Source organism: Rhinopithecus bieti, unplaced genomic scaffold, assembly GCF_001698545.2.
Source record: "Rhinopithecus bieti isolate Rb0 unplaced genomic scaffold, ASM169854v2 scaffold_15676, whole genome shotgun sequence".
NCBI classification, from domain to species: domain Eukaryota; kingdom Metazoa; phylum Chordata; class Mammalia; order Primates; family Cercopithecidae; genus Rhinopithecus; species Rhinopithecus bieti.
Genome location: NW_016809194.1, coordinates 2,126,646 through 2,141,328, shown reverse-complemented (window position 1 = coordinate 2,141,328; position 14,683 = coordinate 2,126,646). Strand labels below are relative to the sequence as shown.

At 39.7% G+C, this 14,683-nt stretch overlaps 1 protein-coding gene across 1 annotated transcript in view; it reads left to right on the top strand.

The window, feature by feature from the left end:
- ACBD6 (acyl-CoA binding domain containing 6) overlaps positions 1 to 14,683 on the top strand; it is a 225,194-nt gene that overhangs the window by 11,114 nt on the left and 199,397 nt on the right. The gene's annotated exons all lie outside the window — the stretch shown is intronic.

Sequence of the window (14,683 nt, the reverse complement as noted above, 5' to 3'; positions counted from 1 at the left end):
GAGGCCAAGCCAGGTGGTTCACCTGAGGTTCAAGACCGGCCTGGCCAACATGGTGAAACCTTGTCTCTACTAAAAATACAAAAATTAGCCAGATGTGGTGGTACACACATGTAATCCCAGCTACTCTGGAAGCTGAGGCAGGAGAATTGATTGAACCTGGGAGGCTGAGGCTGCAGTGAGCCAAAATCAGGCCACTGCACTCCAGCCTGGGCAACACTGCGAGACTCTGTCTCAGAAAAATAAAAAAAATTAATAATACTTAAATAGTAACATAACCAGCTACTGATGCTGAGAACTTCTCTGAGTTGCAGAGTTTTTGAAAGCAGAAGAGTTTGAATTACATAAGAATTTGAAAGAGTTTAACTTGAGATTATCATGCTGGAAAAAACATTAGTCTTGGATTTCTTTTTTATGATCACCTTCTATGCAAGGGCAAAATGCTTCTTATTAGGGATAAAAGATAAATAAGACATGATTTCTGCCATTATATAGTTTAAAGTGTAATAGAGAAGGTAAAACATATCAATATATATAATCTTTAATAGTATAAAACGATAATGTAAATGTTAGGGAATCCAGCAGGAAAAGAGATTGCTTTGGACTTTGGAAGCATTGGATATTGTTCACTTAAATATACCCTGTTTTTCTCATATACTTATTGGAGAACATCTAGACAGAATTTAATAAAGGTGAGGTCACTATTTAAGAATATTGTTAAATGATTAACAGGTATTTCAGTGAGATAGAGGTTGCATTGTATCACGTAAAACATGCAAATTGAATTTTTTTCAATAAAAACAATTAGGCCAAACATTTTAGCAGTTAATGAATTAAACAATTTTCAGTGTTTTTGTAATAATTACATGGGTACATAGTTGTTACTGGTATGAAGGAATTTGTTCCATTAATCATGGAATCTTAAAAATCTCAGACCTGTTAGGAACTTTAAAAGATTATATATTATGACATATTAAAATGTATCTTTTCTTTTTTTTTTTTTTTTTTTTTGTTGAGACAGAGTCTCGCTCTGTCGCCCAGGCTGGAGTGCAGTGGCCGGATCTCAGCTCACTGCAAGCTCCGCCTCCTGGGTTTACGCCATTCTCCTGCCTCAGCCTCCCAAGTAGCTGGGACTACAGGCGCCCACCACCTCGCCCGGCTAGTTTTTTGCATTTTTTTTTTTTTAGTAGAGACGGGGTTTCACTGTGTTAGCCGGGATGGTCTCGATCTCCTGACCTCGTGATCCGCCCGTCTCGGCCTCCCAAAGTGCTGGGATTACAGGCTTGAGCCACCGCGCCCGGCCTAAAAATGTATCTTAAGAGTACAAAGTGGAAGAGATAACCAACTTTGGATATCTTTAATGATATGACTGCGTTTTAGAAGTCATTGAAAAATTTCCTTCTTTTTTTTGGAGACAGGGTCTCTCTCTATCAGCCAGGCTGGAACACAGTGGTAGGATCTTGGCTCAATGTAACCTCCACCTCCTAGGTTCAAGTGATTCTCCCACTTCAGCCTCTGGGACTACAGGTGTGCACCACTACACCTGACTAATTTTTTTATTAAATTTTTTTTTTTTTTTTTTTTTTTTTTTTTTAGTAGAGATAGGGTTTTGCCGTGTTGGTCAGGCTGGTCTTGAACTCCGGACCTCATGTGATCCACCCGCTTCGGCCTCCCAAAGTGCTGGGATTATAGGCATGGGAAATTTCCTTATGTTTCTGATGTGCATGAGTCTTCATTTTCAGAAATTTTCTATTTTTTATAAGACCAAATATGCATACAAGTATGTATCTCAAGGTTCTGAGGGCTTAAAATCTGAAAATCAGTGGTTAAAACAAGTGCCCCCTGAGCTGAACTCAGCCTGAACAACTGTTGCACAATGTTTAAAAAGGAAACAAAACTTGAATATGAGTGCCTTTAGGCAGAGTATTTTTCAGGTCCAGTCACTGTGTTCTCATCCTTCCCTGTTGATTCATACAACACTATTGCTGATGCTTGGCCTATGAAGGCATTTGAGTTTATAAATTCTGATAAATGACAGAATTTATGATTTCTTACCTTCAGTACTTTAGTAAAATTTCGTTAACTATTACTCTTAAAATGCTTGCAGGCCAGGAGCAGTGGCTCACACCTGTAATCCCAACACTTTGGGAGGCTGAGGTGGGTGGATCATCTGAGGTCAGGAGTTCGAGACCAGCCTGACCAACGTGGTGAAACCCTGTCTCTACTAAAAAATGCAAAAATTAGCCAGCCATGGTGGCAGTGCGCCTGTAGTCCCAACTACTCGGGAGGCTGAGGCAGGAGAATCGCTTGAACCCGGGAGGCAGAAGTTGCAGTGAGCCGAGGTGTGCCATTGCACTCCAGCCTGGGCAACAGAGCAAGACTCTGTCTCAAAAAAAAAAAAAAAGCTTGCCGATTCCAAACAGGTGTTAAGGATGCTTTTTAAAAGTGTCTAAATCTAACCTATTGAGCATATACTTGAGTAAACCAAGCAGAACCAAAGGCACTTTCATATTCTTTAATTATTTAATACATTAAATAATAATCTTTTAAAAATTAATATATTATTTAGTACATTGAATAACATTAAAAGAATATACAACATATTATTCTAAAAGTATTTTAACATTGGAATCCAGTGGTAAGGAGGAATTTTATGTTTTATTTACATTTTAGTTTTTGGTTTAAACACTCTAAGCTGGTCCCCTTTGACTCATAGCTTTTTTTTTCTTTGTCTTTTAAACTGTTGGGAGGCAGATCATAACCTCCATCTCAGAAGAGATTTGTCATTTAGTTCATTATCTTTTAGGTTAAAAATTTTCTTTTGATATTCTAAAAAAAATAAATAAATAAATAAGAACAACACTCATTCTGAATGTGCTGAGTTCCTTTTTTTTTTTTTTGAGATGGAGTCTCTATCACCCAGGCTGGAGGCAGTGGCACAATCTCAGCTTACTGCAACCTCCACCTCCCAGGTTCAAACAATTCTTCTGCCTCAGCCTCCTGAATAGCTGGGATTACAGGCGTGAACCACTGCACCTGGCCTGAATGTGCTGCGTTCTTTACATGTATTGTCTTTTGATATCTTCACAAAAAGTCTTCACAGTTAGAAACTACTATAATCTGCATTTTAAAAATGAGGAAATTCAGGCACAGAGAGATTTAGTAACTTACCTAAAATTAGCCAGCTAAGGCCAGGTGTGGTGGCTCACTCCTATAATTCCAACACTTTGGGAGACTGAGGCAGGAGAATCACTTGAGGCAAGGAGAGCAGCCTGGGCAACAAAGCAAGACCCCATCTCTATTTAAAAAAAAACAAAAACAAATTAGCCAGGCACAGTGGTGTGCGCCTGTAGTCTCAGCTACCTGGGAGACTGAGGTGGAAGGATCCATTGAACGGAGGAGTTCAGGGTTGCAGTCAGCTGTGATTGCACCACTGCACTCCAGCCTGGGTGACAGAGTGAGACCCCATCTCAAAAAAAAAAAAAAAAAAAAAAGCCAATAACAAATGATGGTACTGGGATTTAGACCTGTATTTATGTGAGTCCAGAGCCCTGTTGTTAATCACTCTACTGTCTGTTCTATAGCTGATATTGGAAATATATCTATAAGGTGTAAACTTAAGTGTATATATATGTGTAAAAAGTTCAAGGCAGCTATTATTTTTGTCAAAGCTCTGTGGTACCTTGAGGTATAAAACAGTGCTTTAAAATTCATCTTTAAAAATGACTATGTTTTCTGTTATATGTTTCGTCTTATCTCAAGAATATGTTGTTCAGTGTTTACTATAATCAAGGCAATTATTTTTGCCTTTGTTTTGGGGGGAGGGTAAGTTTTTTTTTGTTTTGTTTTTAAAGTTTCGAATAATATAAGGAACTTCTGTAAGGCCTTTATCTAGATTCACCATAGTTGTATTTGCTTTATCATTCTCTTTCTTTACAGATAGACACACATGTATATAACACACACCCCCCCACACACACACATAAATACATTTTTTCCAAATTGTTTGAGATAAGTTGGAGACATCATGTTCCTTTATCACTGATTCAGGATTTTTTTCCTAACAAAAAGAACCTTTTTTTACGCAGTGGTCCCTCCTTATCAGGGAATACATTCCAAGACCCCCAGTGAGTACCTGAAACTGTGGCTAGTACTAACCTGATTGTTGTCAGTTGGAAAACATTTCTGTGCATGTCTTCAATCCACAAAGTAAATGTTTTTTTCTTCTGTACTAAGTACTTATGTTGCATTATGGCTGTAACTTTTGTAGTTTAAGGTGGGACAGGAAAACTAGCACAAGTTTTTTTTTCTTTCACAATTTCTTGGATAGAAGATTTGTTCTTATTGCCGATCTTAGTAACCTCAGCATACGATGTTTTTCTTTCCTTAAGTTGAGAACTTTCACCTTTTCACCTAAAGGAAACAATTTATGGCTATTCTTTGGCACACTCAATTGCCAGTATCACTACTCTTGTACTTTGGGGCCATTATTAAGTAAAATAATGGTTACTTGAACACAAACATGGTACTGCAACAGTTGACAGTCGATCTGATAACCTTGAAGGGAACTAAGTGACTAATGGGCAGGTAGCATATACAGTGTGACTATACTGGCTAGACAAAAGGATGATTTATGTTCTAGGCGGGATGGAGTGGGTTGGAGTGGAGGGCGTGAGATGGTGTGAAATTTCATCACACTGCCCAGAGTGGTGCACAGTTTAAAACTTAGGAATGGTTTATTTCTGGAATTTTCCACTGAATATTTTGGATTGGCAGTGGGTAACTGAAACCGTGGAAAGTGAAACTGGATAAAGGAGGGCTACTGTATAAGTATACTATAATGATCAAAATGAGGAATTTTAACATTGATTTAGTATTGTCAAGTCTATAGTCCGTATTCAAATTTATCGTTATAATGATAATGTCCTTAGTAATGCCCTTTAAAGTTATTCTTCAAATGCTGATCCATCTTCTAATGCAGGGTCATGCATCGTATTTAATTGTCATGTATCTTTAGTCTTCTCTAATGGAGCGGTTTCTCAGCCATTTTCTTCCCTTTCTTGCCCATGATACTTTTGCAGATTACAGGCCAGTTGTTTTGTAGAATGTCCCTTATTTTGGGTTTACCCGATGTTTCCTTATAATTACATTTAGATTATACATTTTTAGGAAGAATACCACGCAGTTGTGTCCTCCTCAATATATCATACCAGGAGGTACATGATATCTGTTTGTCCCAATACTGGGATGTTAACTTTGATCACTTGGGAAAGGTGATGTCTGCCAGACTTCTCTACTGTGAAGTTCCTATTTTTCCCTTTGTGATTAATGGGAAGTTAATTCCTTTTGTAATTAATTAATGAGTACTTTGTGGGGAAACAGTTTGAGACTATGTAAATATCCTTTTCCTAGTCAGATTTCACCCACTAGTTTTAATATTTGTGAATTATTTTTTAACTCCATAATTTTGCCTTCATTTATTATTTAGCATTCCACCGTAAGGATGAACTTTCCCTTTCTGCCCGTTTATTCATTGTCGAGAACTTTCCTCCCATTTTTTTTATTTATTCGTTGTCAAGAACTGTGAAATGTCTGAGATTTTACTCTACCTGGAAGCTGGTAAGTTAGCCTGTTACTGTTTCTTAGATGCTGGCAGAAAGCATAAGACTCTTGGGTCAGAGCCAAAGGACTTTATTATTCATGGCATCGCAAACTGTATAAGCTTCATTTGGTTTGCATTGATTTTTTTGTGTCCCTCAAATCCCACAGGGATGACGCAGGTGGTCCTAGCTGGATTCTTACATATGCAGTGTATTGTGCTATAGGGAAGGAGCACTGAGCTATGGGGATTGACCACTTTTTTAGCAGGTGGAAGCAAACCTGATTGTTGTCAGGGGATGGAGATACATTACCTCATCCCTGAAGATGGCTTCCTGTATACACAGGAAGAAATGGCCCAGGTAAAGAATGGTCAGGGCCTGGTCTATTGAACCAGGATGAGTAGGGACACTCAGGGCTCATGGTAGATTGCCTCACTCAACATTCATGTATTTATATCAATTTAGACTCATAGATTTTTATTCAGTGGGATATAATCCATTAAGATCATTATTTTTTTGTCTACTGGGAGTACCTTCAAGATGGCTCCTATATTTATATTGGTATAGACTCATGGATTTCTCTTTTATTCAGCGAGGTATAATTCATTAAAAGCATTTATTTGGCCACTTGGAGCTTTTTCAAGATGGCTTCTATGTCCTTTTTGATATGTCCCCATCATTGAGCATTTTCTTACTTCTTGGCACAAGACGTTTCAAGCGGTACTAATTTCCTAGGGCTACTGTAATAAAGTGCCACAGACAGTACTTTGTGGTTTAAAACAACAGAAAATTATTTTCTCACAGTTGTGGAGGCGTTGGAAAGAAGGTGTTAGCCGACCCATGCTCCCTGTGAAGGTTGTAGGGAAGAATCATTCCTTGCCTCTTCCAGCTTATGGTAGCCCCGGGCATTGTTTGACTTGTGGCTGCCTACCTCCGTTCTTAGCCTCTGTCTTCACATGGCCTTCTTCCCTATGTTTCTGTATCCAAATCTCCTTCTCCTTTTTCTAGTAGACACTAGTAATTGAATTTAGGGCCCACCTTAATCCAGTAGGACCTTATTTTAACTTACATCTGCAAAGATCCTGTTTCCAATTAAGGTCTTATTAACAGGTCCTTGGAGGCCGGGCGCGGTGGCTCAAGCCTGTAATCCCAGCACTTTGGGAGAGCCGAGACGGGCGATCACGAGTCAGGAGATCAAGACCATCCTGGCTAACCCGGTGAAACCTGCCCGTCTCTACTGAAAAAATACAAAAAAACTAGCCGGCGAGGTGGCGAGCGCCTGTAGTCCCACACTTGGGAGGCTGAGGCAGAGAATGCGGAACTCGGGAGGCGAGCTGCGTGAGCTGAGATCTGCCACGTGCAACTCAGGCCTGGTGACAGAGCGAGACTCGCCTCAGAAAAAAAAAAAAAAAAAAAAAAAACAAAAAAAAAGGTCCTTGGGATTAAAGATTTGGGCATACCTTTTTGAGGACACAATTCAAACTCACTTACACGGACTTACGTGGTGTTTGCCCTGCCCTAATCCCTTGGAATTGCTGCTTCTCTTTAACTCTTTAGTAGAGAAAAGTATTAGAAACCAAGGTCTGGGATGCCAGGTACGTTCCTTGCTACTGGAGTGTCAATTGCGTCTAGGCCCTCTCATAAGACAGACCTAATTACATAAACCATCTAGATGTAGTATCTGTAGATACACACACTTTTTTTTTTTTTTTTTTTTTGAGGCGAGTCTTGCTCTGTTGCCAAGGCTAAGACACATCTGCACTGGGTACGATCTCGGCTCACGTGCAACTCCGCCTCCTGGTTTCAAGCAATTCGCTGCCTCAGCCTCTCCCAAGTAGCTGGGATTACAGCGCCCACCACCAACGGACCAGCTAATTTTGTATTTTTAGTAGAGGACGGGGTTTCATCATGTTGGCCAGTCTGGTCCTTGACTCCTACCTCGGTGGATCCACCCGCCTCAGCCTCCCAAAGTGCTGGGATTAAAGGCGTGAGCCACCAACCCAGCCACACAGCACACATCATTGTAACAGCAGACATATGTATATGACACAGACGTGTATACATGTATCAATACTTATGTAACTCTCACATATATGTCCTGTATCAGTATTTATAATATATTATTACTTATACATACTAAAACCATAAGTTTATATTCCAATACCTGAATTCCATCCCAATACTACAGGGTACATGCTAGCCTTTCCCTCTTTCGTATTGTAACATCCTTTTCCAGCAGAACAACGCCTGGGCTCCCAGTATTCCGCAATAATAGTTACTCATTTGCTAAGTCTAGAATATACAGAAAGTAGTTTCAGAATTCTAACTAACCACTGTGAAAAGAAAATTTACCAATAAGTTCTCTATAGAGTCTTACTTTGGTTTTGTGGCAAATTATGTATAGTGATAATGTACAAACGTTAAAGTGTGTAATTCAGTGGAGTTTGACAAATAATAAGGCAGTTTTGTAAAAACTTTGGTACAAGTGGAAAATAACCGCATCCAGTCACCTTGTTTTTTTGACTACTAACTTAATTGACTCAAGTGACACATGGAAGGGTAGTATTTTCCTTAGCGTGAAGCCCTGAGCCCATAAAGTAACACTGTTCTGAGTGGCTTCCTGCTTGGTAAATAAAGTAATGTTGTACATGTAAAGCAGGACACCAAACTGTAAGTCTTGAGTAATTTAATGTATTTGCCAGCTCTGGACAAAAAAGTATTTTTATCCCTGATAAATATTAATGGTCTAGAAGAGGACATTTTCCAAGTTAAAGAATTAGGTATTTTTTTGTAACTCCCAGGAGTATCTGATATTCCATAGCTCTTTGGGAGAAATTCTGTTCCCAAGATGCATGGCACTATTTCTTTTGAGTCCTGTTATTACAAAAGCTTTTAAGTACACTAGCAGAATGATTAAGTGAGTGTAATTTGGTATCCTTAGTCCATATAATAGGCAGAAACAAAAAAGCAGCCCATTAATGACATTAATGATCTCTCTCCAGATCTCACTGATTAAAAGATTAATAGTATGTACTTTGCATGTATAATTAAAATTTTTTTTTTTTTTTTTTTTTTTTTTTTTGAGACGGAGTCTCACTCTGTGGCCCAGGCTGGAGTGCAGTGGCCGGATCTCAGCTTACTGCAAGCTCCGCCTCCTGGGTTTACGCCATTCTCCTGTCTCAGCCTCCCGAGTAGCTGGGACTACAGGCGCCTGCCACCTCGCCCGGCTAGTTTTTTGTATTTTTTAGTAGAGACGGGGTTTCACCGGGTTAGCCAGGATGGTCTTGATCTCCTGACCTCGTGATCCGCCCGTCTCGGCCTCCCAAAGTGCTGGGATTACAGGCTTGAGCCACCGCGCCCGGCTGTATAATTAAAATTTATCCTAATCTATAATAGATTACCATTTTATATTGAACCAAATATAAAATGAGGCATTTTGTTCTTTTTTCTACCATATATTAAGGTGTTATTGATACCAGTCAGTCATTTATTTCACACGTTAATTTTATACTTACTGTGTGCAAGTTGTAGTTCTAGGGGCTGGGGATTTAGCACTGAACACAGCAGAACAACCCCTGCTCTTAGGAAGCTTGCAGTCGGATAGAGATAAATAATAAAGTAAATATTGTAAATGTTAGTATTGTATTAGTAAATGTGGTGTCTTAAAAAGTGATTAGTACTATGGAGAGAAAGCAGGGAAGAAGGATAGGGCACACAGGAGGTAGAGGTACCTTCTTAGTTTAAAATAAGATGGTCAGGGGAGGCTCACTGAAAAGGTGACATTGAGCATAAATTGAAATTAAGTGAAAGAATGAGCCATACAGGGGGAAGAATATTCTGTATAGAGGAAACAGCCAGTGCAAGTCTCTAAAGTAGGATCATGCCTGATGTGCTCTAGAAACTGCAACAAAGACTGAATGTATATGAGAACGAGGGGTGGAGAAATAGAAAATGAGGCAGAGTTGGGTACATAGTAGAGCCTGCTGTAAGGATTGTGGCTTTTACTCTGAATGAGAAGCAAAATATACTGATTGTAAACTTGTAAAAAGACTTAGGTATTCCTCCACATTGTCCACTAAATAATGTTTTCATGAAAATAATAGAGGCTTATGGAAACAAAAATTCAGGCAGTGTGGAAGAGTAGAAAATGAAACTTAAAACAAGTGCCTTGCCCCACACACTGACACACTCTTTTCAGTCCCATTCCCTAGAAGTATCTTTTCACTTGTGACTGTTTCTGTAGTCCTGCAGAGCTACCTCCATAACACTAAGCTCTAAATTCTTCTTTTAAAAAAGGGTTTCTTTGAAAATGAAACCTTTGTCTGATAGATAGAAGAAGGTTAACTTAGTTTCTGCAATTCCACTTCTCTGTCTTCTGCCTCCGTTTCTACTCGCATCTGGTAAAACCTTTAGTGACCGCCAGAGGGAGCAAAGTTCATTATAAATAAGATGCAGTTTTATTCTCAGGAATTTCTAGTGTTTTCTGTGTGTTTCAGTGGTATTGTTAATACTTTGGTTCTCTCTCTTGCTTTTTTTTTTTTTTTTTTTTAACTTCTTAGATCTTTAAAACTTTTATATTTACTGGGGATCTTATTATTAGCTTCATTTCTCTTCACCTCCCTGGTCTGATGATGTTTAGACTGGGATCCATTGTTATTTGTGTGTTGTCCGTGGAGATAAATAGCATAGATGAGAGAACTGACACCCTCCTTTCTTTAGTTCCAGCAGCCAAATAAGTGGTTGTCTAGCTGTCCAGTATCCATCTAGCCTTTTGCAAAATTTGCTGCTATTCATCTGTGGTTTTTGTAACATCATCTTAGTTATCTTTTACCTATAATAATTATTGAAAGAGTAGATAAATTTTTACCTGTTGTTTATGCTTACCTATGAAGGCAGTCATAACTTTTACAATTTATATTTTAAGAAATAGCTAGACAGATTTGTTTATTTTGACAAAATTTACCTTTGACTTTTTTCTTGTTATTCATATCTAATTTTGCTGACTATAAGGTATTACATTGAGGTTCTTTAGCTGCCTTATGCTAGAGAATAATTCTTTAAGTTATGTTTTCTCATGTATTAAAACTCTTATCTCAGAAAGAAATTCACCTGACTGTTGGACTTGATAGTACTCCATCCAGCCCATAGGCTCTTCAAGGCAAGGACCGTGTCAGATTCACCTTTGTGTTGCTATTTACCACCTACAGAGTTCAACACAGGGCCATGCCATAGAGGGTACCTAGATTATTCTAATTTCCTTCTAATTCTCTTTTCCAGGGTAAATAACATGAATCCCTTACATTTCTCTCTTAGAGTGTGTTTCCAACCTTCTTCTGGTTCTTCTTTTGTTTCTTCAAGTTCCAGGGCATAACTTATGCTCAGTATAAGGGGAATACTTTATTTAATTTAATTAGCATTTTAGAGCATGTAGGTGTGTAGGATGCCATTAGCAATTCCTGAAAAAAGCTACCTGGGAATAAATAGAATACTCAGCATTTGTGGTTAAAGACTACCAGTGTTACTGAAGAGATTAAAATATACACAGGGAAAGTGAATTTTGAATCAAGATTTCAGTATGGTAAAGTCCACTTTTAAGGTAATAGAAATATTATAAAGCACAAAATCTGCATGATTAAGTATTTTTTTGCCCCAAGATTCAGCCTGTGTTGATGATTTTCAAAACTGTGTCTCTCCCTATCATTTTGCAGTTTTAACCACAGCCTATATTGAGTCTAAATTTATGTTTTAGCCCTGATCTTTCCTGTGTCCTGATCAGGGCTTAGGGTTTTAGACCAGGGTCACAAAAAAAAATCAAAACAAGTGCCTTCATGGGCCAGGCCATTAACATAAATGAATGAAGTGGGTTTTGATTTATATAGAGAGAATCACGAGGCTGTGGTTTGCAGTAGAGTGCATGCCCTATTTAAAGAGGGGAATTGGACCTTAGCTCAGCTCAAGCCAGTTATTGCCATGAATGCTCAGTAGTACCAGATCTGATATAAACTCTCGATTTCTTTTCTTTCTTTTTTTTTTTTTGAGACGGAATCTCACTCTGTTGCCCAGGCTGAAGTACAGTGTTGTGATCTTGGCTCACTGCAGACTCTGCCTCCCAGGTTCCAGCGATTCTCCAGCTTCAGCCTCCTGGATAGCTGGGACTACAGGCACATGCCACCACACCCAGCTAATTTTGTATTTTAGTAGAGACGAGGCCTCACCATGTTGGTCAGGCTGGTCTCGAACTCCTGACCTCAAGTCGTCCGCCCACCTCAGTCTCCCAGAGTGCTAGGATTACAGGCATGAGCCACTGCACCCAGCCTGAAATCTCATTTTTTAAGTGACATCTTCTGATTTTTTTTTTTAAGTTAAACATAATGTGAGCCTAATCAAGTACTTCTGTAAGCTCCATTTGGCTTGAAGAACTCTGCCTTTTGGCTTTGAGTTTCCATTGAGTGCTGGAGTACTTACTGAGCATTTCTGTTTAGTGTTGCATTGGCACTTCCGACTCAACAGGTCTAAAATAGAACTCATCAACTCTCTACCCCTTTACCCTGGCCTTCAGATGCTTTCTTCTCCTTCATTGCTTATTTAATGGTACGGCCATATACTGAGTTCATTCAAGTGACAAACCTAGCAGTGATCCCTGAGTCTCTTCTTAGTGCTTTTCTTTCTTTCTTTCTTTTTTTTTTGAGACGGAGTCTCGCTCTGCCGCCCTCTCGCTCTGCCGCCCGGGCTGGAGCCGGATCTCAGCTCACTCCAAGCTCCGCCTCCCGGGTTTTACGCCATTCTCCTGCCTCAGCCTCCCGAGTAGCTGGGACTACAGGCGCCCACCACGTCGCCCGGCTAGTTTTTTGTATTTTTTAGTAGAGACGGGGTTTCACCATGTTAGCCAGCATGGTCTCGATCTCCTGACCTCGTGATCCACCCGCCTCGGCCTCCCAAAGTGCTGGGATTACAGGCTTGAGCCACCGCGCCCGGCCTTACTGCTTTTCTTAGTGACCTATTTAATTAGTTACCAAGTGTCACTAATTTTATATTTTAAGTAATCTACATCTATCACTTTCTTTCTATCCCTACTGCCTCTGTCTTAATATATCATCATCTCTTGCCTGGGCTGTTGCAATGCCTCCTGTATTCTCCTTGTTTTGAGTGTGGTCCCTCTCAATTCTGTCCTCCACATTGCTTCTGAATTGACTTATCTGAATGTATACCTGACCATGTTTTCCCCATTTAAAAGTAGTTCCCCTTTACTTACAGGCTAAATTAGCATGACATACAAAGTCCACCATAATCTGATTTATATTCACACTTAAGTACCACCTATTTATCTCTCTTCATCTTTTATTTTAGATTCCAGTACTATCAGACTGCTTGTATTTTCTTTTATTTCTTTGGTTTTGAGACAGGGTCTGGCTCTATCACCGAGGCTGGAGTACGGTGGTGTGATCTCTGCTCACTGCACCCTCTACCTCCCGGGCTCAAGCCATCTTTCCACCTCAGCCTCCTGAATACCTGGGACTACAGGTGCGTGTCACCACACCCAGCTAGTTTTTTGTATTTTAGTAGAGCCAGGGTTTCTCCATGTTGCCTAGGCCAGTCTTGAACTCCTGTACTCAAGCAATCCACCCACCTCAGCCCCAAAGTGCTGGGATTACAGGCGCACCTGCCAGACTGCTTGTATTTTCTTACGAATATGTGGGGTACCAGTGAAATTTTGTTACACGTGTGCAGTGTGTACTGATCAAGTCAGGGCATTTAGGGTACCTGTACATTTTGTCAAGTGTAGTCCCACTACTCTGCTATCAAACATTGAATTTATTCCTTTTTTCTTACTGTATGTTTATACCCTTTAACCCACTTCTCTTCATTTTCCCCTCTTCCCCGGCTCGCCCCTCCCACTCTCTTTTAATTCTTTCCACTCTCTACCTCCATGTGATCAAATTTTTTAGCTCATCCATATAAAGGAAAACGTGATATTTGTCTTTTGTGTCTAGCTTATTTCACTTGAGATAATGACCTCATGTTCCATCCATCCATGTTGCTGCAAATAACATTTCATTCTTTTTTATAGCTGTATGATGTTTCATTGTGTATATATACCACATTTTATTTATCCATTCGTCTGTGATAGACATTTCGGTTGACTTGTTATCTTTGCCATTCTGAGTAGTGCTGCAATAAGCATGCAAGTATTGATTTCTTTAGAGAAGAGGCTTTAAATGAGATTGATGAACATTTTGTTTGTGTTTAGAGACAAGGTCTTGCTGTGTTGCCCAGGCTGGGTGCAGTGGTGCAATCCTAGCTCATTGCAGCCTCAAACTCCTGGGCTCAAGTGGTCTTCCCACCTTCGCCTTCCGAGTAGCTGGGACTACAGGTGTGTGCCATTGCACCAGCTAATTTTCTTTTCTTTTCTTTGGTAGAGATGGGGTCTTGCTTATTGCCTGGGCGTGAGCCACTGTGCCCAGCTAAATGGATATTTGACATAGGCATTTCTCTAGCATAAACTTCTTTTAAAAAAGGGATTTATAGACTGAATGCGGTGGCTCATGCCTGTAATCTCAGCACTTTGGGAGGCCAAAGCAGGCAGATCATCTAAGGTCAGTAGTTTGAAACCAGCCTGACCAACATGGTGAAACCCTGTCTCTACTAAAGATACAAAATTAGCTGGGCATGGTGGTACTGTAATTCCAGCTACTTGGGAGGCTGAGGCAGGAGAATTGCTTGAACCCAGGAGGCAGAGGTTGCAGTGAGCCGAGATCATGCCATTGCACTCCAACCTGGGCGACAGAGCATGACTCCGTCTCAAACAAAAGAAAAAAAGAGATTTATAAAGCGGGAAAATTTTGCTTCAGGAATGAGGCAGAAAGTCCAAAATTCCTTGTCTAGATTATATTGTTCTAAGTATTATAAATCGAATTGTTGTTTAATTCAGTGGACTATAGAGGGCAGTGTTTCCCAGTTTAAAGTTACTGTGATTTTCTGTGAAACTAAATACACTTGAATTATGCTTATTTTGTGTGTTTCCCTAATAGACACACAATAAAACTATAAGGTTAGAAATTATTTTTTAGCTGTACTTAATAAATAAA